This window comes from Neofelis nebulosa, chromosome X (assembly GCF_028018385.1).
Source record: "Neofelis nebulosa isolate mNeoNeb1 chromosome X, mNeoNeb1.pri, whole genome shotgun sequence".
Taxonomy (NCBI): Eukaryota; Metazoa; Chordata; class Mammalia; order Carnivora; family Felidae; genus Neofelis; species Neofelis nebulosa.
In genome coordinates this window covers 10,745,555-10,771,152 of record NC_080800.1, presented here as the reverse complement: position 1 = coordinate 10,771,152, position 25,598 = coordinate 10,745,555, and the positions used below count along the sequence as shown (strand labels likewise).

General features: G+C 45.5%; 2 long non-coding RNA genes across 3 annotated transcripts in view; one reads left to right on the top strand and one right to left on the bottom strand.

Annotated features, from left to right (window-relative positions):
* LOC131502478 (uncharacterized) overlaps positions 1-25,598 on the top strand; it is a 36,803-nt gene that overhangs the window by 6,416 nt on the left and 4,789 nt on the right. The window contains exon 3 of the long non-coding RNA XR_009257063.1: positions 4,007-4,121. This is a non-coding gene — a long non-coding RNA (uncharacterized LOC131502478). The remainder of the gene's footprint in view (positions 1-4,006; positions 4,122-25,598) is intronic.
* LOC131502477 (uncharacterized) lies at positions 981-19,842 on the bottom strand. 2 transcript variants are annotated; one of them, XR_009257061.1, is made up of 4 exons: positions 18,842-19,842; positions 14,876-15,250; positions 8,324-8,545; positions 981-1,172 (listed from the first exon to the last, which is right to left on the bottom strand). It is a non-coding gene; the product is annotated as an uncharacterized LOC131502477 (long non-coding RNA). The 2 variants fall into 2 exon arrangements; XR_009257062.1 differs by lacking the exon at positions 981-1,172 and adding an exon at positions 7,896-7,910.

Sequence of the window (25,598 nt, the reverse complement as noted above, 5' to 3'; positions counted from 1 at the left end):
TCTCAAAATAAATAAACTTTAAAGATAAGTATTTAAAAAAACCACATTGCACAAATCTGTCTACATTTCTTTTTGAAATCAATTATTTATTTATTTATTTATTTACTTACTTACTTATTTATTTTGAGAGAGAGTGCACAGGCACATGTGGGGGAGTGGGGAAGGGGCAGAGGGAGAAGGAAAGAGATAATCTTCAGCAGGCTGCACGCCCATCACAGAGCCCGATGCAGGGCTAGATCTCCCGATGGTAAGATCATGACCTGGGCCGAAATCAAGAGTCTGGCGCCTCACCAACTGAGCCACCCGGGCGCCCCTGTCTACGTTTCAGCAGAGCCCAGTGACTACTTTGTCGGGGGGTTGGCACTGCTTCTGAGGACCAGCATTTGGGAACGGCACGTGGAGACCACACCCCAGTGATCCATTTCCAGCTCATTGTGGCAGAGACTGTTGGTTGTCTCCCAATATCCAATGTCCCTTCTTCCATAGTCCTAGGAACTGTGATTTTTAGCTGGACCTACGGAAACGCCACGTTTCCTAGCCTCCCTTGCAGTTAGATGTGGCTGTGTGCCTATGTCCTGGCTGATGAGGTGTGAACGAAAGTGTCCCATGGCTGCTGTCAGGCACCTCCTTCAAAAGACAGCAGGCACATACCGTGGTGCAGTTTTCTTCTTCACCCCTTGCCTCTCCTGCTGCCCAGAATTCCCATGTGGTGGCTAGAGTCCCAATCATCTCACACCATAGATGGAAGGTCGCACCCTGGGGATTGGGGAGCAGTGAGAGGAAGGGAGCCTGGACCCTTGAGGACTGCAGGAAGCACAACAGCCACACCAGCTCTGGACTGCCCTGCCCTAACTTTTACACGAGGAAGCAAAGTTCTGTCTTCTTGAACTACTGTGATTTAGAGTCTCGCTTTACCGACAGCGGCACCTAATCCTCTTTGAGACATGTAGCCACCAGCCATGCTGTGAGAAGGCCCCGGGGTCAGGCCAGTCAGGATCTGGGCTATTCAAGATGGAGGACGGCCGTGGCCGTTTCCTCCCATTATTGACTCACATCCTCTGCCCACTGTAGTCGCATTTATAATAACTCACTTTGTCTGACGTTTCTGCTTCCCTGCATGTATCATTTTTCTTTCTGTTTTCTGTTGCGAGTGCTTCATGAGATGTTTCAAGCTTTTTAAAAAAAAAAAATGTGCAGTAGAAATAGAAGTTGTTACCGAACAGATACAAGTGGCAGAGAATCTCTTTATAACCATGCATGAAGTGAAAAGCAAAGGGGTATAAGAATCAAGTTTCTAAAAAGAGCCCATAAAAGGCACTACTGTTTTGTCGTCTGTGGCTCCTTCCGCTTTCTCTGGGGTAAATGGCATTCCCTGTGCAATGGAGACATGCACATCTGTTATTTCTGTTCTAGAATATAGTGTGTCTCTTCAGGTCACAAAAGTCCATTGTTGCCCAAGTTATGAGGAGAAGAGTATGAATCTATCATGAGCATTTTCCAGTACACAGCACTTTCCTGTCATCTTTCCAGTAAAACAGTTCTGGGTACTAGCTGGGAAAGCAAATTTCTGGTACAACATTCTGTCCTCTGTTCTTAGACCTGTTCCATATAAGGAAGCAAATATACTGACCACAAATTGGGCATTGTTTGAGATTTTCACAGTAACGTGTTCGATTATGTTATGAACCTAAGGAAGACAGTCCATAGAAATAATAATCATTTGTGGGGTTTAAGAGCCTAATAAATTGCAACCCTCCTTCTACCCAAGTTTAAGACCAACTGAAAAATAAATTCAAGAGTCCAACAAGTGGAGATAGAAATAATCAGCATTGTTGATGACCGAAGAATGTGGCCTTAAATCCAGGGGCCAACAGACTTTCCAATACATTCTCACCGACTTGAACCTAAGTGTGGGCTCTGCTATTTCTGGGGCGGTGCCCATGCCATAAGCTTCTCTCCTAATGGAGAGCAAAACAGAGTGGACCCTTTATGTGGGCAGACAAATCTGGAAGAGAACTCAAGAAACCCTGAGCCAAGCATGCTCACCTCCTTCTTCCAAATTCACCAATTAGATGGGTCATTCCTTCTCGGGGGAGGGATGGTTAGTAGTGGGGTGGGGGCCTGGGCAGAAGCTGGACTCGGACACATGTCCTTTTCCCACTTGTAGCAGACTCAGTTCTTGCCCCATCTCTACCCGCCAGGACTTACCACTTAAGGCTGACTTCCGACTGTCTGTATTAACATCTTTTTTCCCAAGGGCTTTCTCCAAACTACGGAATCAGCAGTGCACAACCAGTGACTGATGGGGGTTGATTCATTCCCGGCTCCCTTGCCTATATCACATAGATAACTGAGGTGCCTGTTCTATGCCGCTTCCCAGAACTTTCTGGTAGGATGCAGCCTCAGTCACCCACAGTGATGCCCTGCTCAGTCACAAACTGTTGGTTGCCTTTGTTCCCCGTCTCACCTCTACCATGTCCCCAGTGCTTTCAGGAGTCACCACCCAAGTAAACCGCTTTTGTCATCTGGTTATCTCGAGATCGGCTAGAGCGGGGGTCAGCAAACTTTTTCTCTAAAGAACCAGATAGTGAATGTTTTAGGCGTTGCAGCTCCTCAGCTCCAACATGGCAGCACGAGAGGCAGACGGGCACAAAGACAACACGTGACAAAAACGGGTGTGGCTGTGTGCCAGTAAAACCTTGTACTTAAAGAACCAGGCAGTGGGCTGGGTTTGGTTGGTGGGCCAGGTCAGAGTTTGCTGATGCCTGATCTAGGGCCATCGAGCTCCACCATCCTCTGTATCAGTTCTCTACAGCTGTGGCACACATTGCCACAAACTAACTTAGCAGTTTGAACACAAATTTCTGATCTCACAGTTCCACGGAGGGCACCACTCTGGAATTACCTCGTGTCAGAGGGAAGAAAAACCTCCATCTCTTTTAAGCCGTTCTTTGGGGATTTGCTTTATATACAACTTCGTAACTTAACTGATGGAGAGGGACTCGATAACTTTTCCTGGGTCACCTTGTAGCTATAGGTTGGGAATGCAAACCGAGCTCTCTCGGGCTACAGTGGGCTTGGGGCCAATCATCCGTGTCTGTGGACTGGAAAGTGGGAATGTCTCTTTAATTGGGAGACGAAAATGTCCTTTGATCTCATGGACTTAAATCAGGCCTTTATTTCATACATTCTCTTTTGATTCCAGCTTCCTGCCTCTGGAAAGGTCTTTTTGTTATTGCTAACAAAGAAAATATGAATGAGGAGTAAACTACCTTCCATAGTTGAAGTCATTTCAGTAGAGATGAATGTCATTAGAGACTTTTTTTTTTCATATTTTTGAAAGGTCATTTGTTTGAGAGAGAGAGCGGGAGACAGAATCCCAAGCAGGCTCCGCACTGTCAGCACAGAGCCTGATGTGGGGCTCAAACCCACGGAATCGCAAGATCATGACCTGAGCCGAAGTCAGATGCTTAACTGACTGAGCCACCCAGGCGCCCCGAACCTCATTCCTTAGAATTAGGACAATTTTTAGAGTGAAATTTAACGTGTGTGTGTGTGTGTGTGTGTGTGTGTGTGTGTGTGTGTGTGTTTTAATGTTATAATACATGTGACACATGCACAGTGCAAGAAATGAGAACCAGAAAGGAGCTACAAAATAAGAGGCACAGTTTTGTCTCCTCAACATAGACCTAACTCCCACTACCTGCTACATTATAGATCTTTCCAGAACCCTTTTTATATACATACAATAATATATACGCATGTCCACTCTATCACAAATAGAAATATACTACACGTGTTGTTTGCATTTACTGAATCTTGTATCACATAATCACATATAAGATCCCAAGTAATTTATTAAATGGCTGTAGAATATTTCCATTGTATGGATGCAGAATGGTTTATTTAACTGGTGTTTCCTTATGATTGGACAATCGGGGTTTTATTTTTTAATGCAAATAATTCTACAGTGTATATGCTTGATCTTTTTTCCTTGTCTCCATAGTACAAGTTCCTAGATGTGGACCTGCTGGGTCAGAGAGCATTGTCCAGCTTTAATTTTCAGAGATATTGCCAAAGTGCTCTGCAAAGAGATCGCCCGAAACTGCCCTCTCCCAGCAGTAAGTGAGAATGCGTACGTCTCTTCTTTGCCAGTGTAGCTGTTAACAAATTGGTGGATCGTTGCCGATCTGATAATGAAAAAAAATGTATTTTCTTGATATTTTAATCTGCATGTTTAAAAGTATAAGTGAAGGTAAGCCTTTTGTCACTATTTATTGGCCACTGGGATTTCTTGTTCTGAGAACTGCTTATTCATGTCCTGTCCCATTTTTCTGTCAGGTTCTTCATTTTTTTCTTATCGATTTAATAAGAGCTTTTTGCAACTTTCGGAAATTAGTCACAAGTCATATATCTTGAAAAGTTCTTACTAGTACGTGTTGTCTTTTAACTCTGTCTGGCAATTTTCCCTACAAGAGCTTTTTTGTTTTTTGTGAAATTTATTAATCTTTTCCTACATCTCTTCTTAGTCTTGTCCCCATGATTACAAATTAGTCCCCCCAAATTTTAGTGTTGGATTTTTTTTCCAGATAGAGTAAAACCTTGGTTTGCGAGCATAATTCATTCCAGAAACATGCTTGTAATCCAAAGCACTTGTGTATCAAAGCGAATTTTGAGAACCATTGGCTCAGTTGTGATCATGTAACGTTCGGCATCACCTACTACTCGTATTGTAAGACATCACTTGTTTATCAAGTTAAAATTTATCAGCAATGTAAGAATGAAATATGGCCGTTTGTAGCAATGTGGATGGAACTGGAGAGTGTGATGCTAAGTGAAATAAGCCATACAGAGAAAGACAGATACCATATGGTTTCACTCTTATGTGGATCCTGAGAAACTTAACAGAAACCCATGGGGGAGGGGAAGGAAAAAAGAAAAAGAGGTTAGAGTGGAAGAGAGCCAAAGCATAAGAGACTCTTAAAAACTGAGAACAAACTGAGGGTTGATGGGGGGTGGGAGGGAGGGGAGGGTGGGGGATGGGTATTGAGGAGGGCACCTTTTGGGATGAGCACTGGGTGTTGTATGGAAACCAATTTGACAATAAATTTCATATATTAAAAAAAAAGAAGAAGCCTCAAAAAATAAATAAATAAATAAAATTTATCAGCAATGTCTGCTGGTCTTGCGGAATACTCACAGAACAAGTTGCTCACAACCCAGGGTTTTACTGTGTATCTTTGGTTCCCTGGTGTAAGAGGAGACATAGAGTTTTCATCTTGTTTTCTCCAAGTGACTAGACAGGTATTCCAAACCCGTTTATTGAATAATCCATCTTTTCTTGTCTTGATTTCATACGTGACTGTCATCGTGTTTCCAATTCTCATATGGATTTGGGTCTATTTCCAAACCCTGTTCTCTTCTTCTGCTCAAGTTATTCTTGGTCCAGAAACCCAATTTTAATTAGTTTTGCTTTATAACCTATTTTCCTATGTAGTAAAGCTAATCACCACCCCTTACCTGTTAATCATTTCCCCCCCAGGGTTCCGGCTATTCCACATGCTTATTTAAACCAATCAGTGTTAACTGGGCAACTCCTAAGCAACAGGCAGTGGTCTAAGCACTGGGGATACAGCAGTGACCAGAACAGGGAAAATATCTGCCCACGTGGTGCTTACGTTCTAGCTGCATGAGAGAGGAAGACAAATCAGTCAAATACCTACAGTGTCAAAGGGTGATAAGTGAGACGGAGAGAGACAAAATAGGGAAGGAAGATAGGAAGTGGGGAAAGTACGAAACCAGGGGATCAAGATAGGCTTCATTGAGAATATGGCGGTTGAGGTGAGGAAACAAAGTGCGCGGACAAGCAGAAGCACTGTGCAAAGGCCCTGAGACCAGAGGCCAGTGTGCCTGGAGCAAAGCGCATGAGAGAGAGAAGGAAATGAGGTCAGGGAAGTAACAGGGAGTAATCCAAGAGGGCCTTGTGGGAAAATGAAGATTTGGGCTGTTTCTCTGAGCAAGATGGGGAGCCATTGGTGAATGCAGAGCAAAAGTGTGTCATAAGTGGACTTAAAGTTCCAAAAACTGACACTATGGATATTTTGGTTGGAATGACGTTGAAATCTCACATTAATTTACAGAGGATATGTGTGTGTGTATGTGTATATACACACATACACACACACATATATGTATATATATACACACAATTATAAGTCATGTATATAAAGTAATATATATTAAGTAAAATATATATATTTTATAAGTATCTCTGTACCCAGTGTAGAGCTCTAACAACTCCAAGATCAAGAGTCGTATGCTCTACCGACTGAGCCAGCCAGGCACCCCAGAGGTTGACATCTTGAAAATCCTGTGTCCTCATACCCAAAAATAAGATATGCAGCAATATTATAAATGCACAAAGTGACAAATTGAATTACCTCTAGGAATGTATTCTACAGATACAGTTGTATATGTGCAAAATGACTTATATATACAAGTATTGTCTATGATACCAAAAGATTGGAAACAATGCCAACATCCAGACATCTACCGGTATAGGACTGGCTAAGTAATTTTGACACGTGCATGGGGCACCTAGTTGTCTCAGTTGGTCAAGCATGTGACTCTTGATCTTGGGTTGTAAGTTGGAATCCCACGTTGGGTGTAGAATTTACTTAAAAATAAAATCTTTAGGGGAGCCTGGCTGGCTCAGTCAGTTAAGCATCCGACTTCAGCTCAGGTCATGATCTCACGGTTCATGGGTTCGAGTCTCACATTGGGCTCTGTGCTGATGGCTCAGAGCCTAGAACCTGCTTCGGGTTCTGTGTCTCCCTCTCTCTCTGCCTCTCCCCTGCTCACACTCTGTCTCTCTCTCTCTCTCTCTCTCTCTCTCTCTCAAAAATACACATTATTTAAAAATTTTAATAAAATATTTAAAAATAAATAAAAAATTTTGGACACATACACTCAATGGAATGACAGGCCACTACAAAACAGTAAGGAGAATCTTTATGTACTGATTCAGAATGATCACCTAGATGAACTAATAAAAGCAAGGTAGAGAGAATAGTGTGTGGAGTATGCTGCTTTGGGGATAAAAAAGGGAACTATATATTACGTATGAATTTACTTTGGTAGCGATACAATATGTTTGTAAGAATACATAAGACACTGCTAACAATAGTTACCACTAGCGAGGGGCACTGGGGAACTGGAAGACAGGGACATTTTTCACTGTATACCTTTTTCTATCTTTGGACTATTGAACCATGTGCATATAATATCCTTCCAAAAAGAATATAAATATACATCTCAATGAAATTGAGTATGTCTTTATGTTAGGGCCATTTTGGAAATGTATTTGGCAATGACTCAAACAGAATTAGTAGAGACCTAAGTCATATGCGATGACCTATATGATGTACCTTTACACGGCCAGTTGTAACAAATACACAAGTAGACAAATGTAGGGCTATATAGACAATGTGCTCATTTCTCTGCCAAAAAAATATATACTTTGGGAGAGGAAAACAGGCACAAAAGGCGATTTCCACATTTTCACAGCGCAGATGAGCTGGGAGAGCTCAGTCTCTTGGCCTGCCAATTACACACTGAAGCCTGTGCTGAATAAGTGGGCTGCGTCGTGTATTAAAAGATGATGTGTGGGGCGCCTGGGTGGCGCAGTCGGTTAAGCGTCCGACTTCAGCCAGGTCACGATCTCGCGGTCCGTGAGTTCGAGCCCCGCGTCAGGCTCTGGGCTGATGGCTCGGAGCCTGGAGCCTGTTTCCGATTCTGTGTCTCCCTCTCTCTCTGTCCCTCCCCCGTTCATGCTCTGTCTCTCTCTGTCCCAAAAATAAATAAATAAACGTTGAAAAAAAAATTAAAAAAAAAAAAAAAGATGATGTGTCCTACAGATAAAAGAAAAATGAATCCGGTAAGAGGGATCAGGAGCGTAGGATGGATACCTAGGAGGAGAGTGGGGTATATAGATCTGAATTGGATGGTTAGGAAGGCTCCCTGAGAAGGTGACATTTGGGGAAGATGTGCAGAAGGGGAGGGGGCAGCCATCCTGGTGTTTGAGAGAACACCTTTGAGAGGGAACATTCCCGAGGCAGGTGTTTTCCTGGTCTGTGGAAGGGACAGCAAGGAAGCCAGTGTGGCCGGAGTAGATGGAGGTGGGGGGCACAGGCAGTGGGGAGGAGGGAGTGGATGCCATAGGGCTTTGTCAGCTCTGCTGAAGACACTGCCTTAACGAGATGGGAAACCACTAGAGGATATTGAGTGAAAGAGTGAAATGGGTCCTTCCATGTTAAGAGCATACCTCTGGTTGCCGTGCAGAGCACCAGCTGGAGGGAGTCAAGGGTAGAAGCAGGGAGGCCAGTGCCAGGATGGTTGTGTTATTCCTCACTTCACTCCCTGGAGCATATTCTCAGAGCTCTTCAAAGTAGATGCCTGTGTAGACGCTACATTCAACACAGAAGCACGGTCCTTCAAAGCTCGTTTTTTCCCCGCCATAAGAATAACACACACTCACAGCAGAAAACTTGAGAGAAACAGAAAAACATGCGTGAGAAAGGAAATTTACCAATATGGTGCCTCCCAGACACAACTACTGTTGACATTTTGGTGTGTTTCTCTCTCATCTATGGGGCTTCGCGTAGCTGGGTTCATAACATGCACACATTCCACTTGATCTCGTAACTAGTAAAATGAGCATTCTACCACTAAAAGATTTATTCTAATGAAAGCACGATATTCTTTTTTATGACTGTATAAAATTTAACTCAACCCACCCACTAAATAAGGCATCAAGAAAGACCTGTACGCACAAATTTTGGTCTGCAGTTTAGATTTGCTTTCCCTGGGACAGATTCCAGAGGTGGAACTAACAGGTCAAACAGAGGATGTGTTTTAGGGTTTTGATACTCATTGTCATATTATTTCCCCAAAAGGTTGTACCTGTATAAATTCCCATAAGTTTATTGAAGTCAGAAAGCACCTTTAAGAAAAAAATATCCTTTATTAGCATCATCCTCTTAAAGAAAATGTCTTTTTTTTTTTTTTTTGAAGAGATCATCTTTTTTTTTAATGTTTATTTGAGAGAGAGCGGGCACTTGAGCGGGGAAGAGGGGCAGAGGGAGAGAGAGAGAGAATCTTTTTTTATTTATTTTTGCGGGGAATGGAGAGAGAGAGGGCACAAGTGGGGGGGGGGGACAGAGAGAGAGAGAGGGAGAGAGAATCCCAAGCAGGCTCTGCACTGTCAGTGCAGAGGCCGATGTGGGTCTTGATCTCACAAATTGTGAGATCGTGACCTGAACCAAAATCAGGAGTCAGATGCTTAAGAAATCGAGCCACCCAGGCGCCCTTAGAGAGCCACCCAGTGCAGAGCCCGACGTGGGGCTCAATCTCACGAACCATGAGATCATGACCTGAGCCTGAATCAAGAGGCGGACACTTAACTGACTGAGCCACCCAGGCGCCCCGAGAAAATTAATTTTTAAAATGAGAAACTGTCAGAATTTCATACATCATATGCATAGCAGAGAAGATGAAAAATAAGAATCTGAGTATGAAAGAGTTATTAGAGTTTTTAGACCAAAGCTGTAGTTAAATTACGGTCCAGCTCAAGGAATACATGTGAAACCAAGTGCGCATTGGGTATGCTTTATAGGCATGGAAGGAGCCATCACTAAATATATGTGGTTGCTAAGAGACTAAACTGGGGACTAAGACATTCTCCTCAAATTGAGTTATTCCAGGACTAGCTTTCTCTGCTTTCTAAATGGTGTGGCATGGAGACATTTGTGACAAATTGGTGTTCAGCCAGAAGGAAAGAAATATGTAGAAAGATGAAATAAGGAGTAGGAAGACGTGGGTTCTAGAGCAATTCATTACTTCCTTACTCTGGGTCAATCACTTGACCCGTTGAGTCAAGTAAAGCGGGAATAATATTGCCTGTCTCCTCTTGTCTACCTCACAAAGCTTTTATGAAGATCAAATACGCTAATAAATGGCAAAGTGATATACAACCATAGGGTGTCGTTGCCAGACCGAAGTCTCAGGCGCGCTGCTTCAGCTACTTACATATGACACACTTTCATTCCTCTCACTGGGTTTGTCTTGCGTTCAGTTAGAGCAGATTCAACAGTCTGCTTTGGAAAAAAAAAAAATTCAGAAAGGAAAGCGTGGTGATGCAGGTCCATTCGTAGCCCCCCATGAGACTGAAATTCCCTAAAGGGCACGGCTTCTATCTCATTCCCTATGTGAAGAAGTGTCCAGAACCCCCTATGTTAGGAGGAAACAGGATTATAGCACCCTGTTTTGTCGTGTTTCTTAATGGAATATTCTAGGCGAGGGCAAGACGGAGGCCCAGTTAGGAATTTCTTTCTTTCCTGCCTCTGAGCCTGCCCTACACCCATCTTGTTATTCCATCCCCACCCTGAGCTGCCGGGCAAGCTACTCCTCATCCGTCAAATCTCAGGAAAGTCGTCTCTTCTAGCTCTTTCTCTTAAGCCATCGTGTTGGCCGGAACCTCCGTCAGCACCCAATACAACGCTGTTTCGTTGGATAATGAGTAGGCTCTTCTCCCCCTCCCGCTGGCCAGGCCCTTGTCTCCTTTGCACCTGCTGCAGCAGGCTCGTGTTCTCTGAATAAAGGCGTGCCTGAATTTTCAGGGGTCCGTGTCAGGAAAGGAGGTGAATGCATCTCTGACAGAAATGAAGCCATTATGTACTCTGTTGCCAGAAACATAGTGCTGAACCCACCTCTCTGCATAGATGCATGACTATATACTCAAACGTGTTTGTGCATACATATAAGCAGTATTCTCTTGGTAACGCAAAATGTTGAGAGTAATAACGAGTTGAGGTTACTGAGGCCTGATACTAATCATGCCCAGGTCTTATGTTGAAATGGAGTTGGAGTATACTCAGAAGAGCAGGGGATTTTAAAAATCTGGTCCTCCTAAATCCTCTCGCAGACATCTAATTCAGTGATCGTCAGTTGTCTGATGATTCTATAGCAGTGGAAATGCTAATAAATACTCATGTCTGTGAACCACCCCAGAGACTCGGATTTAATTCGTCGGTGGTAGGACTTGGGCATCTGTACATTCTGTCAGCTCCCCAGGGGATTGTCACGCGCAGCCCGGCTGAGCACCACGGCTCTGAAGTGTCTGGGGTTGAGATGACAGATTTAACTAATTAAACCTCAAGGCCGATCGCACTGGACTTTCTGGACATCTGCATAAAGGCTCTCGCTCTCGCTCGCTCTCTCAGTCTCTCACCCCCTCGTTCCCTTGCTCTCTCGCTCGCTCTTCTATTTATTCAATAAATCGCTTTGGGATGACTCTGCTGCTTTTCAGCCAGTCACGTAAGAACTCAGATCCCGATGGTTCAGATGGAAGCATCCCGGGCTGTTTAACACCCAGGACGCAGTGCTGTCAAGCATGGACTGTGGAAGGACGAAACGAAGTCAGTAGGTTCCCCTGCCTGTGTTACGTGGGTGGCCCTATTAATGGGAGGGGACACAAGAGCAAACACTGACATACTGACATTTGCCAAACCCTCTTGAACTTTCTCTTTCGGGATCAGGCATAAGCCGGGTGGGGTACCACCTGACTCTCACGTGGTGCATGCCACGTGGCCAAAAACTATCCTAAGATTCTCTGACCAGGCAGTTCCTGCCTTCTGATCATTAATCCCAGGATCCTAAGGAGCTGTGGCTCTCGGGGCAGGGTGAAGTGAGGACCGAGGTGTCCCAGCATCGGTGACAAAAAAGCACTCTTTACATAAGGCCACCGTTGAATGAGGTGAGTCCCTGGTAGTACTTCTTCCAAAGCCAGCCCCTGACTGTAAATTCCCAGAGGGCTGGGTTCCTGTCTCCCCACTCTCCCAGCCTGTCACACAGAGATGGGCCTCCACCAGATACTCAGGGAGGATTTATAGAGCAAACGCCCTCCAGCTCCTTGATATTCCAATAAACCATCGAAGCCCCAGGATTTGCTTATTTGCAACACCGGAAACGGTTAACCTAGAGATAACACAAGCGCTGAGGTTTCTCCCATGGCCCTTCCTAGGGCGGCAAGATATGCACCACAAGAGCCCAAGGCACAGGACTGAAATAACACTGGTGCCACCCCGGCGCCATGTTGCTCTGGGTTGGGACTGGGCCCTCCTGGAGCGTACCCATGAGCCCGGAGGTCACAGAAGTCTTTGTTTGGGCCGCGGGCCCCCAGGTCCCCACACGGCCATCTCCCTGACAGCCAGCACGGCACATGATTCTCATGAACCTTCCTTCTAAAACTCTGAGCTCAGTTCTCCCAGAGTTGCATTATCCTGGGAGCTGATTCACCGGGTACTCCACTCGACTTTGATTGCAACAATCAGGGCCTCAGCCATCAAGAGGATGAAAGAAGGAAAAATCTCGTCAGATCATGATACTTTTCAGAAAACATTAAACAGAAAAATTGTGCTCTGCCTTTTATCTCGGTGTCTTGGTTCCATTTTATTCCTCTTATTCCTTCTATCACTGCTACATCATATAACCAAGATCTTTATGCTAAAAGGAAGGGTTATAAGAGAGTGCTGTTTCCACTGTCTAGGCAAGCAGAAGAAGCTAATCCTAAGGCTTCTGCTGGAAGGAAGCCCTATCAATGTCTGTTTTCATTGGAAGGTTCTCAAAGCAAGATAATGAGAATTTCTCAGGGCCCTGATGTTCCCCTCCTTCCCCTCCATAAAATCAGCTGATTCTCACACAGATACATTTTGTCTGATTCCACAGCGTGGATACATTTGATGGAGCCTTTTCCTACAGCAGCATTGCTCGCTAATTCTGGAGATGCCACTCGTCTGACAGAGAACGTGACGTTTAATTGCACTGGACAGCCTGACTCAAGGCCACATGTGGCAGGGCTGAGCCAGGAGAGGGTCAGGATATCCATACGCATTTCTGAATGTTCAGCTCTTAAGTTCTGGTTTTGCGTTGGATTTGGGGTTTAATCATCTGCCAACAATAAGCCAGCACTTTTACAGAATAAGAGACTGTAGAGTTTTAGGAAACTCTGCCATGATGAGTTTTCGGAAAGCTGTCAGAGCAATGCGTTACTTTCTTTCTTTCTGATGCTGAATTTCACTCCTGGATGTTTAGGTTTCTGAATCAGCCTAAATTCAGAGACCTATATAGGTTTGGAGACATTGCTAATGGTGATAAAAATAATGACATTTATCAAACATCCTTCCTTTATGAGCCAGGCATCATATGCATAAGAAGCCCACCCCAGGGACAGGGGCAAAAGCACAGGAGGAGGAGTCCAGAGACCCAGGCTAAGGGTCCGACTCTTGAATTTGGCTCAGGTCACGATTTCACAGTTTGTGAGTTCGAGCCCCGCATCGGGCTCTGCGCTGACAGCATGGAGCCTGCTTGGTTTTCCTCTCTCTCTGCCCCTCCCTGCTCTCTCTCTGTCTCTTAAAATAAACATTAAAAAAAAAAAAAGAGACCCAGGTTCCAGCCTTGACCCTGCCACTCACTAGCTGTGCTATTTGGGGTAACTTTCTGAACCTCCATTTCTTCATTGTAAAGGTATGTGTTGAGCTACATGATCTGTCTACAGTTTCTTCCACCATCTACAATTCTAGATAGATACAAGTTCCCAAAACTCACTTGGCCACATTTGACAAAATGCAAACAAGAAAAGAAAAAAGAAGGAAAAGAAAGATGAAAAACAACCGAAGAAATAATTTGAGGCTTCCTTCCTTTTGCTATTCTTTGAGTTCAGCAACGATCATTTTTTCTTCTTGTCATTTAGTGGGAAGGATAGAAATCTCGAAAAAATGAGAAATGAAAGGACACAGACAACAGAGGCACAGGAAGGGGAGGGGCAGAGAGGAAGAGCCAAATAGTGCATTGACAGCAGCTGCGGCCCCCAGGCCTGCTGCTCCCTCTTTTGCCAGTGGCCCTGAGAACCCCAGCGAAGCACAGCCTGTGAGATGGGGCGCTGGCCCAGCAGGGTTTCCCAGTCTTCTAGACCACACTTGCCCTCACTTCAACAAACATGGAGAGGATCCCTTCTTTGTATATAAGGAAAAACAGGCCTCAGCAGTGTCGGGGTGGCTCAGTTGGTTGAGCAGTTGAGTGTCCGACTTCAGCTCTGGCCACGATCTAGCGGTTCATGAGTTCGAGCCCCATATCAGGCTCTCTGCTGACAGTGCAGAGCCAGCTTCGGATCCTCTGTCTCTCCTCTCCCTTCCCCCCCACCCCCCCCCCCCCCCGCTCTCTCTGCCCCTCCCCCCTATGTGCTTGCGCTCTCTCTGTCTTAAAAAAAAATTTTTTTTATTTTTTTTATTTTTTTTTTTATTTTTTTTTTCAACGTTTTTTATTTATTTTTGGGACAGAGAGAGACAGAGCATGAACGGGGGAGGGGCAGAGAGAGAGGGAGACACAGAATCGGAAACAGGCTCCAGGCTCCGAGCCATCAGCCCAGAGCCTGACGCGGGGCTCGAACTCACGGACCGCGAGATCGTGACCTGGCTGAAGTCGGACGCTTAACCGACTGCGCCACCCAGGCGCCCCAAAAATTTTTTTTTAAAATAAAAATAAAAAAAGAAACAACAGGCCTTTAGAAACTTGCAGGGAGATGCGGGAGTCAAGATGTTAACAGAGAAAGCGATCTCAGGAAGTAGAGAATCAAGTGCAACATTGTGTGGGAGGGACAGAAGGCCCCAGGGGTGGTCAGAGAGCAAGGTGACCCGTGGGGGCTGCCGGGGTCTGAGGAGGCTGCGGGAAAGATTGAGCTTGAGGGTTGGGCGGTAGGCATGTGGGCAGCCAGGAAAGAAAGGGAAGAACCTTCCAGATCCATCTGTCTCATGATACTTACTCCTTTACGTGGCAGGGGCCTTCAGAAGACAGTGTCCCCACTTTTCCCCAGAAGCTCAGCTATTGGTTTAAGTCAGCCTGCATAGATGTGTCAGTAGTGGAAGGACCAGCACTTTTCTTCAGAAGGGACGTTTGTCCAACACATGGAACAGTCCTGTTTCCTGTCAACGCGGGGCTCGTTTCCTGAAAATGTTTATTATTTTTTTTCTTTCAATTAAGACATTCTGCAGTGGATTTCACAGCCTCAACTGACGGACTTAGCCTCTTGGTTGACTGGTATGTCGTTATTTGCAAGATGATCCTGCCCAAATGTGGATGATTTATTGCCTCTTCTTCCACTCCTCTGTCTCTGGAGATCTGTGTTTAGGTAGGAAGTCTGGGGGCACAGGAGAGAAAAGAAGCTGTCATTTTTGGTGTTGGTTCAGTTTCACTTACTTGAAGAATCAGATCGGCAAACAAAGAGTCTGCTTCTGCTTTGGCACTCTTTTATTTTATTTTATTTTATTTTATTTTATTTTATTTTATTTTATTTTATTTATATCTTTATTTTTATTTGAGAGAGAGAATGTGTGCAAGCTGGGGGGGTGGGCAGAGGGAGACAGAGAATCCCAAACAGGCTCCAGGCTCAGGGCAGAGCCCAACACGGGGCTTGATCACACGACCCTGGGATCATGACCTGAGCCGAAATCAAGAGTCAGATGCTCAACTGATTGAGCCACACAGGCGCCCCAGGCACTGTATTTTAAAATGCTGCTTAATGTTTGGATTTAATGCACCTGCACCTGCACACGTACACACACACACACACACACACACACACACACACACACACCAGAAAACTATGGTTGAAAAAAGACCAAAAGAAAAATTTTAATTGCTACAGCTTTTTTCCACGTGTAGACTAAAAAAGATGTACCAGTGAGGACAACCCACAAAGTAGGAGGAAATATTCGTAAATCATTTATCTGTTGAGAGAACTAGAACCAGGATAGGCAAAGAATTCTTACAACTCAATAATAAGACAAATAGACCAATTAAAGAAATGGGCAGAGGGTTGGAATAAGACATTTCTTCAAAGAAGATATACAAATGGCTAACAGACAATGAAAGACATTCAGTACCATTAACGGCGAGGGAAATGCAAGCAAAATGACAGTGAGACACCACTTTACACCCAGACGGATGGCTCGAAGAAAAAAACACAGACAAGTGTTGGTGAAGATGTGAAAACAATGGAATCTTCATACACGGCCGGTGGGGATGCCAAGATTGTGCAGCCTCTTTGGAAAACAGTCTGACGGTTCCTCAAAAAGTGAAAAACAGAGTCACCATATCACCAAGCAATAGTACTCCTGGGTACTCAAGAAATGCAAACGTGGCCACACACCAACTCACAAATGTCCACAGCAAGATTTATTCATAATAGTCCCAAACTGGAAATGACCTAAATGTCTATCAGCAGATGAACGAATAACAAAACATGGTCTATCCTTACATCCATACGATGGAATATCATCCTGCCATAAAAAGAACGAAATACCGACATATGCTGCAACATGGATGAACCTTGAAAACTATGCCAGAGGCGCCCGGGTGGCTCAGGCAGTTAAGGGTCCGACCTTGGCTCAGGTCATGATCTCATTTTGTGGGTTTGTGGGTTTGAGCCCCTGTGCTGACAGCTCAGAGCTTAGAGCCTGCTTTGGATTCTGTGTTCCCCTCTCTCTCTGTCCCTCCCCCACCTCTCTCTCTCAAAAGAAAAAATTTTTAAAAAATAAATAAATAAAAATAAAACCCACTATGCTAAGTGAAAGAAGCCAGTCACAAAAGGTCATGTATTGAATGATTCCACTTATATAAAATACCCAGAATAGTCAAATCTCTAGAGACTAATCTCCAGATTAGTGATTGTCTGGGGGGTGGGAATGAGGGGGAAGCTTTGGGACAATTGGAAGTGGTTGCTATTTGGTCTAGGGTTTTTTGGAGGTGATGAAAATGTTACAAAATTGATGGTGGTGATTGTTGCTATTTAAATTTTAAAATAATTTTTTGTTTATTTCGAGAGAGAGAGTGAGCGCACAAGCAGGAGAGGGGCAGAGAGAGAGGGAGAGAGAGACCCCAGGCAGGCTGTGCACTGTCAGTGCAGAGCTTAACGCCAGGTTCAAACTCACGAACTGTGAGATCATGCCCTGAGCTGAAATCAAGAGTTGGATGCTTGACCAACTCAGCCACCCGGGCTCCCTGATAGTTGCTATTTAAAACCACTGAAATTGTATGCTTAAAAAAAGGGAACCAGGGCACCTGGCTGGCTCAATTGGAAGAGCATGTGACTCTTGATCTCAGGGTTGTGAGTTCAAGCCCTATGTTGGGTGTAGAGATTACGAAAATAAATAAAACTTTTTTAAAAAGTTCACCAGAAAAAAAAAAACAACACCCAAATCTTTGTCCCACTTTTGCTTTGACTGGTGTGAAAAATGAAGGGACAGAAATCAAATGACAGTGACCTAGTCACTGCTACTTTCTAACATGACCCATCAGAACAGTTAACATTGGCACCCGTCTATTTCTGTAAACCAGCCATATAGTCATAAGTGACCGCAGGGGTGAGCACATCCCATGACCTGCTTTGTCAGGGGTGATGCTGATGACCAAGGTCACTGTCTTAGAAGATAAGAATCCCAGGTTGGGAGTGGGTGGTTCCTCATAGCAATGTCACCAGGCATCTCCTAGAGCTAGACTCATGTCCACAGGCTGAACCCAGGCCCATTTGTTCAAGAGGCAGAGGTGAGACATTCTCACTGTGTCGTAGAATCTAGATGAAAAGGTTAGATTTTTGTGCTCCCAAAACAAGCTCCCAGCCTATACCCACCCACCCACATGCAAACAACGTACAACTAAAATCGTAAAATGTGGTTGGTTTTTTTTTTTTTTTTTGAGTTTTTATTACCAAAGACTCAGTAATTCCACTTTGGGAAATCTATTCTAAAGACATAATCTTTCATTTAGGCAAAAGCTATGCGCACAAAGACAAAATTGCTCAGATTAGTGAAAAATTGACGAAAATTGGGGAACGCTGAAATCAACCATTCTACTGTCATAAAGCCATTGAAATAATGACGGTGCGGCTATGTTTAGACCAGGTTCGGTGAAAAAGCCTCTGAAAGGAATGAAGTAGTGGTTACATTAGGGTGTTGGGAGGACAGGTGATATTTTTCTGTTCGTGTCACCATTTTTCTATAACGAGATTTATTACGTTTAGGACAAAACAAAACATTTTAATCATAAGAATTAAGATGGTGCTTTTTCCTTATATAGAAGAATTATGACAGTAAAGTACTGCTTGTATTTGCCGGTTGTCTGGAACAGTAGTTCTTGTTAAAATGTGCGTTCTGTGTCAGCAGGTCTGGGGATGAGCTAACGACCCTTACTGCTCACAGGATTGTCCTGAGACATCAGCAAGATAATCTATGCGAAGTGCTTAGTACACTGAAGCACTCATCCAAAGGGACTGTCAGGGGTTGGGGCAACTGGGTGGCTCAGTCGGTTAAGCATCGGACTTTGGCTCAGGTCATGATCTCCCAGTTCGTGAGTTCGAGCCCCGCTTCGAACTCTGTGCTGACAGCTTGGAACCTGGAGCCTGCTTCAGATTCTGTGTCTCCCTCTCTCTCTGCCCCTCCCCTGATCACGCTCTGTCTCTCTCTCTCAAAACATGAAAAAAAATTTAAAAACAACAACAAAAACAAAACAAAGGGACTCTCAGGGATTCCCCTCACTCACCTTTGGAGCAGCCTACACTACTATGATGGGCATAGTCAAGACCCTTGACAAACACTGGTCCATTGGCTTCTGCGTAGCGCAGTTACGTATCGACAAGGACCTTTTTGGACTGCCTGTGGAAGGCTGAAGAATGCCCTCCCCCACTCCAAATCTGCCCATGTCCCATCCCAGGGAGCTGGGAATGGTACCTTACATGGCAAAAAGGACTCTGCACACGTGATCAGGTCGAGGATCTTGAGACGGGAGATTATCCTGGATTATCCTGGTGGGTTCAGTGTCATCACCAGCGTCCTTGTAAGAGGGAGGCGGAGGAGGCAGACTCAGAGAAGGAGACAGATGCGGCGGCAGAAGCAGAGGCAGGCTTTGAAGATGGAGGAAGGCGCCCCCAGGCAAGAAACACAGGCAGCCACGAGAAGTTGAAAACAGGCAAAGAAACCGATGCTCCTGGAGCCTCTGGAAGGACCACAACCCTGCTGACTCCTTGACTTTATCCCGGGGAAACTGATTGCAGGCTTCTGGCCCCCAGAACTGTAGGAGAATACATTTGCGTTGTCTTAAGCCACTAAGCTTGTGGTGATTGGTCACAGCAGCAAGAAGAAACGAACACACTGCTTTTACCCGGTCCAGCAGGCGTGGGGCTCGAGAATCACACAGAACCTCGGGCCCTACCTCCAGAGGGGCTGATGCGGGGGTTCTGGACAGGACTGTGAATTTGCGTTTCTAACAAGCTCCCAAGTGGAGCCCGTGTGGGTTCAGGTCCACACTCTGGGTAGCAGTGGCCCCCCAAACTTGTTACAATCCACATTCCCTGACAGATAACTTCTGAGTCAAGAGGTCAGGAGCCTGTCTTTTTTCTTTTCTTTAAAGTTTATTTATTTATTTTGAGAGAGAGAGCGAGAGCATATGCAAGCAGGGGAGAGGCAGAGAGAGAGGGAGAGAGAACCCCAAGCAGGCTCCGCACCGTCAGCACAGAAGCCGACGCAGGGCTCGATCCTGTGAACCGCGACATCGTGACCTGAGCTGAAAGCAAGAGTCAGACACTTAACCAACTGAGCCACCCAGGCACCCCAGGAACTTGTCTTTTCACAAGCACCCCCAGCTGATGTTACCAAATGGTTTTCAGTCACACTCAGACACAAACAGCCTGAGAGGCTCCCAGGGCGGGAAGTCCCTGTTCGGCAGGCCAGTGGCAGAGGGAGACTCCGAGGCACTCATGAACTCATCACACAGAGGAGTCAGTCCGCTCGCTGTGCTGGAGTCAGTAACGGGAACGACCTTGAAATTGGTGGCCGGGCCGCCAGGGCTTTGCACGCTGGCTCCTCAGAGGAGATGTTCACAGAGAGTGCGCTCCGCTGCTCCTAGGGACCGACGGGCACACGACATTACTCGGCCTCACCCTCCTGGAAAGCAAGACTGGGAAGAGTCCACTCAAGGAAATGGTACCTTCTGGCTCTGGCTCTCGCAAGAGCCTGGGAAGGATGCCCCAGCTTTCTCTGCAGCTGGGTCGGCACGGAGAGTGGCATCAGATAGGAAGACTGCCACACTGTGTGTGTCGTCAGCCTGGGGCTGGTGGGAATCAGAGCAGGAAATGGAAGCCAAAAAAAAAAAAATTATATATATATATATATATATACACACACACACACACACACACACACACACACACACACATATATATTGAGGAGGCGGAGGAATAAGGAAGGAAAAGGAAATCAGAAAAGGCCAGATTGAGAACAGTCCGTGATCATAAGGAAGATGTGGGAACAGCAAGGGAGACAACTGCCAGGCGTCTGCCCAAGGATGGGGGTGGGAGAATGGGTCTGTGCAGCCAGTGGCTTCGACAAAAGCCACTATACACACAGTAAAAGCTTGGAAGTCGCTGTCCAGTTGGAAGGTGTTCTTGGGCCACGCACAAACTCAAAGGACCCAATAAACAGTACCTTTCTTTTTTTAAAAAAAGTTTATTTTTGAGAGAGAAAGCCCACGCACATGCGTGCCAGTGGGGGAGGGGGAGAGAGAGAGGGAGACACAGAATCGGAAGCAAGCTCCAGGCCGTGACTCACCAACCGCGGGATTCTGCTCTGAGCCGAAGTTGGACGCTCAACCGACTGAGCCACCCAGGGGCCTCGATAAACAACGCTTTCTGAAGAAGCCAAGCATAAGGAGTGAAGACGAGGTACTGGTCAGCCACACTCAGTCCTCCCGGGGCTGCCCTCCCCACGTGGTAGCTGTAGTTCCTGTTTATGAAGCCCTTTCTGGAAGCACGGCCTTGCACTATGCTCTTTGAGTGCATTCACCCCTTGAGTCCTCAAAATAATTCTTCTAAGAGAGGCCCGATTCCAGGCGCGCCTGGCTGGCCCGGCTGGTGGAGCACACCACTCTTGACCTTGGGGTCTGAGTTCAAGCCCCATGCTGAACCTACTTAAAAAAAATAAGGGAGGCCCGATTCCTGTCCCGTTCTGCAGAGGAGGAAGGCTGCTCGAACAGATTCTCGTCCCTGCAGCTTCGGTGAAGCCAGGGCAGAATTCGAGCCCAGTCCACTTGACCTCAAAGCCCGTTCTTAGCTGAATCACTGGGTCACACCCCTCAGCTGCATGTATTTTGCTGGGGCAGAGTGCCACCCATCAGCACCCTATCACCACCCGCCCTTCTGACTAGGATGTGATAATTCTCCAAGGAGGGAGCCAGGTCCAAGGGGGCCATCGGAGACGCAAGACACAACGCGGCAGGCACCAGGGAACGGTGGGACAGACCCAAGACGACAAGTCATACCCAGGGGATGCAAAGACACCCGCGCACAGCTGCTGCGCAGGGGGCCCGTCTTCCACCAAGAAAAGGGAGCTTGGCTTTTTCTGATGGCCAATCTGCTCCCACCGCCCACACAAAACTCCTTAGGAAAGTGGAAACCAAACCCAGGGAGGATTAACCGTACCTCCATGGAGGCACGCCTACAGATGTTGTCCCGGCCCTTTGCCATGATACAAAGATAGACGCTCTCAAAGGTCATTTGGCGAATGAGCTTCCTAGATGGCAGTTTGCTTGATTAAGTTTAAATCACAAAACCACCGTTTGCAAATGCCTGCATGGCAGGGAAACAGGGAGCTGCGAAGGGTAATGGGCATGCTTTTCAGTGGCGAAAAATAGTGCAGTGTTTCATAATTGCTTTAGAAGCCGTCATTTGACAGTACAAAGAAAAAAATTAACCGAGATAAAAATTCCCGTTTGGGGATGTAATTATGATTATTCTAAAGCAATCGTTATTCAGTTTACATGTTGGGAAACTGCTCCCCAAATATGACCTGCTTGGAGATGTAATTCTCTTAAAGGATTTTGATTCTTTATCTCAAATTCAATTGCATTTTAAGAAATCAACAGAAAAGCACAAGTTTTTCAAATCAGAATTACGGTTTTTGATTGCCTTGTGAGAAAAAGGACATTGTGTAGGTGGGCTGATTTGCCAATATTTTATCCTTGTGTGTGCTGTGCTTTTATTTGTGACCCACAAAGTACAAAGGATATTTTTTGATTCCTGACTAGACAAAAGAGGGACAGAGATTGGATAGAAGTAAGGTTTGGGGCAGATCGGATGACAGAGAGAAGGCAGAACCATCGGCTTCCTCATTTGCTTCTGCCTTGTAACAAGGAACAAAAATTGAAAAGAGAGTAAAATAGGGGCGCCTGGGTGGCGCAGTCGGTTAAGCGTCCGACTTCAGCCAGGTCACGATCTCGCTGTCCGTGAGTTCGAGCCCCGCGTCAGGCTCTGGGCTGATGGCTCGGAGCCTGGAGCCTGTTTCCGATTCTGTGTCTCCCTCTCTCTGCCCCTCCCCCGTTCATGCTCTGTCTCTCTCTGTCCCAAAAATAAATTAAAAAAAAAAAAAAAAAAAAGAAAAGAGAGTAAAATGTAAAGCAGATAACCATTATGCAAGGGGCACTGAGGGTAAATTGGATGCAGGAAGGAGAAGCTATTATTAGCTATTATTTATCTATTTATTATTATCTCTTATTTATTATTATTATTATTAAAGCTATTATTTAAATCCTCCTCCCAACCCTGTGAGGGGTCTATTTTTTTCAGTTTGCAGAGTGGGAAACTGAGGCCCTAAGAAGGGCTCAAGGTGATGTTTGATCCCAGGCCTCTCTGCTCTTTATATCCATCCATCCATTCATTCATTCATTCAACAAACATCAGCAGGGGACTGAGGACACAGAGGAACACAGGGAGAAGGGTCTAGCTGGTCCTTAGTGTGTTTCCAGGTAAACTGGGAATGAACTCCTCCTTTAACGTGAGTCCAGGATTTCAGGCCTGACAGTTTACATCCCAGGATTCTAGCTAGGGCGTTGCAGATATGATCACAGACTCTTTGCATCATGTCAAGATACACCAGGAAACTGGACTGAAGCATGAGTCTCCAAAGGGAATGAGAGAGAAGGAGACGTTGACTTGACAGATCATGGCAATCACAACAAAAATAGTAAGCCTGATGGGGCGCCTGGGTGGCTCAGTCGGTTGAGCGGCCGACTTCAGCTCAGATCATGATCTTGCGGTCCGTGAGTTCGAGCCCTGCGTCGGGCTCTGTGCTGACAGCTCAGAGCCTGGAGCCTGTTTCAGATTCTGTGTCTCCCTCTCTCTGACCCTCCCCTGTTCATGCTCTGTCTCTCTCTGTCTCAAAAATAAATAAAAACGTTAAAAAAAATTTTTTTAAATAAAAAAAATTAAAAAAAATAGTAAGCCTGGAGACAGGGCTTTACCTTAAACCATGTGTTTCCAAATACTCTTCTGAGCCTCCTCAAAATTTCACAAGGTATCACGGGGCCAGTAGTAGCCTTTTCTGCCTCTCAAGCGCAAGGAAACAGGTTCAAAGGAGTTCGGTCGCTTACCGGAAAGAAAACACCATGTCGCCTGGTCACTGCAGCACACTTCTTTTTTTTTTTTTAATATTTTTTTTTAATGTTTATTTATTCTTGAGAGAGAGACAGAGACAGAGTGTGAGCAGGGGAGGGTCACAGAGAGAGGGAGACACAGAATCTGAAGCAGGCTCCAGGCTCTGAGCTGTCAGCAGAGAGCCTGGCGTGGGGCTTGAGCTCACAAACTGTGAGATCATGACCTGAGCTGAAGTGGGACCCTTAACTGACTGAGCCACCCAGGTGCCCCTCTGCAGCACACTTCTAACCGATGCTGATATTGGTGGGTGGGAAGGGAAATTGATAAGAATCATGTGGCTCCAGTCTACAAGTTCTATTCTAATCATCCGGAGTCTTACAACCATGGCTGAGGCACACACCACTCCTAGTCTTAATGAACGTTTTGATAATGCTCACCCTGCCCACCTCTATGTCAGGAATCCATTGGGGAAAATGTTCAGTGATGTGTAGCATCTACAAATGCATGGTAGAGTGACAAGGAAGATCTCTGAGCATTTTTAAAAGAAAGAGATGCTCATGAGGCATAGTGTATATTAAGGTACAGCGGTCCCTTGCCTCACACACACCCCTCCAACTTCATTGGTTCCCTGGATAAGGTTTCTAGGTGGGAGAACGGGGGTATGCTCAACATCCTCTGTGGACTTTGGGAAGGGTTGAAGCAGAGGGAGAGCCATTCACAGGAGAGGGGGAGAGGAGGCTCCTGGAGCCATATAATATGGCCTCCTCAGAGCAACAGAAACAGTAGCACTACAGGTGTTCCTTGACCTTGGTTTCAATATGGTACAAGAACTGGCTCATTTTCCATGAGGCGGTTGCTGGGCGTTGAAATATGCAAGGGTTGCATAATTGTTACATCTGTTCCTCTTTCTGAGTTTTAAATGGACCTTGCTCACAGTGCATTTTGGAAATCACCCTGTTAACAGGTGTCTGCCCCAGCTGAACAGCTGAATCAACCCAGGACTCCATGTGTGGTAAACAGACAGTGGCCTTTTTCCACAACACAAGTTGTCATTTCCTTGTGGGCAACGTACAGAAATGTGTGCTGGGTGTCAACACAATCAAGGATTACCTAGCAGGCTGAAAACAATCATGCTGGTCAATAAGTTGAGGTCAACCAGGATGAAGAAAGATTGTCATTGTCAATATTTTTATCCACAAGATGGATGAAAATTCACAAGTCGTGTTCACCGCAAGTAGGACGGGTAGCTAGTGTTTTCAGTAGAAGACTCAAAACTCAGGCTGATGCTGTTAAGATGTCGTGATACGTTTTATACAAGAATTTTAACGAGTCTCTTGGGTTCAAAGTTATATAAGCTCAAATGGAGGAGATATTCGTTTATTTAACAAAAACACGAGCATCTAATACATTCTGTGCAACGAGGTTATAGCGGTGATGAAGATAAAGAAGGTCCTTGCCCACCCGGAGCATCCAATCCAGGCTTGAAACTGACAAGAGAAATAAACATTGCCATGACAAGATAATTTTCAGTAGTAGCAAAGCAGACTGAGAAGTTGCCTCCGGTGAAGTAGAAGGAAAACCAGCAATGTGTGGCTTCATAGAAGCTGAGATGAGAACATGTTTCCAGAAGAATGGAGGCATCCACTGCAAGAGTCCCATCCTGCCACACGGCGACCATTTGTGTCCTTGACAAGAGTGGTTTCCACAGAATGATGGAGACGCAGGCTTATTGGAGCAGGCTTCAGAGAGTGAGAGGTGAGGAAGTGTGGGCCAGTATGGATGCTCTTCCCAGAAGTTTTACTAAGAAGAGGAGCAAGAAAATAAGGCAGTAGCTGTAACATGTATGTGAACCAGTGGGAAAGATCCACTTGAAAGGGAAATACGGATGATGCAGGACAGACAGAAGACTATTATTGTAGAAACAGAGGCCTCGGAAGGAGGAGACGGGACATGGATTTAGAAACTTTATGTTCAAAACCCGTCCAGATTTTAGTTAGCCACAAGTTCAAAGTCTCACAAGAGTCCTCAGAAAGTTTTTCACTCATTCATCGGCACATTTTAATTTGCT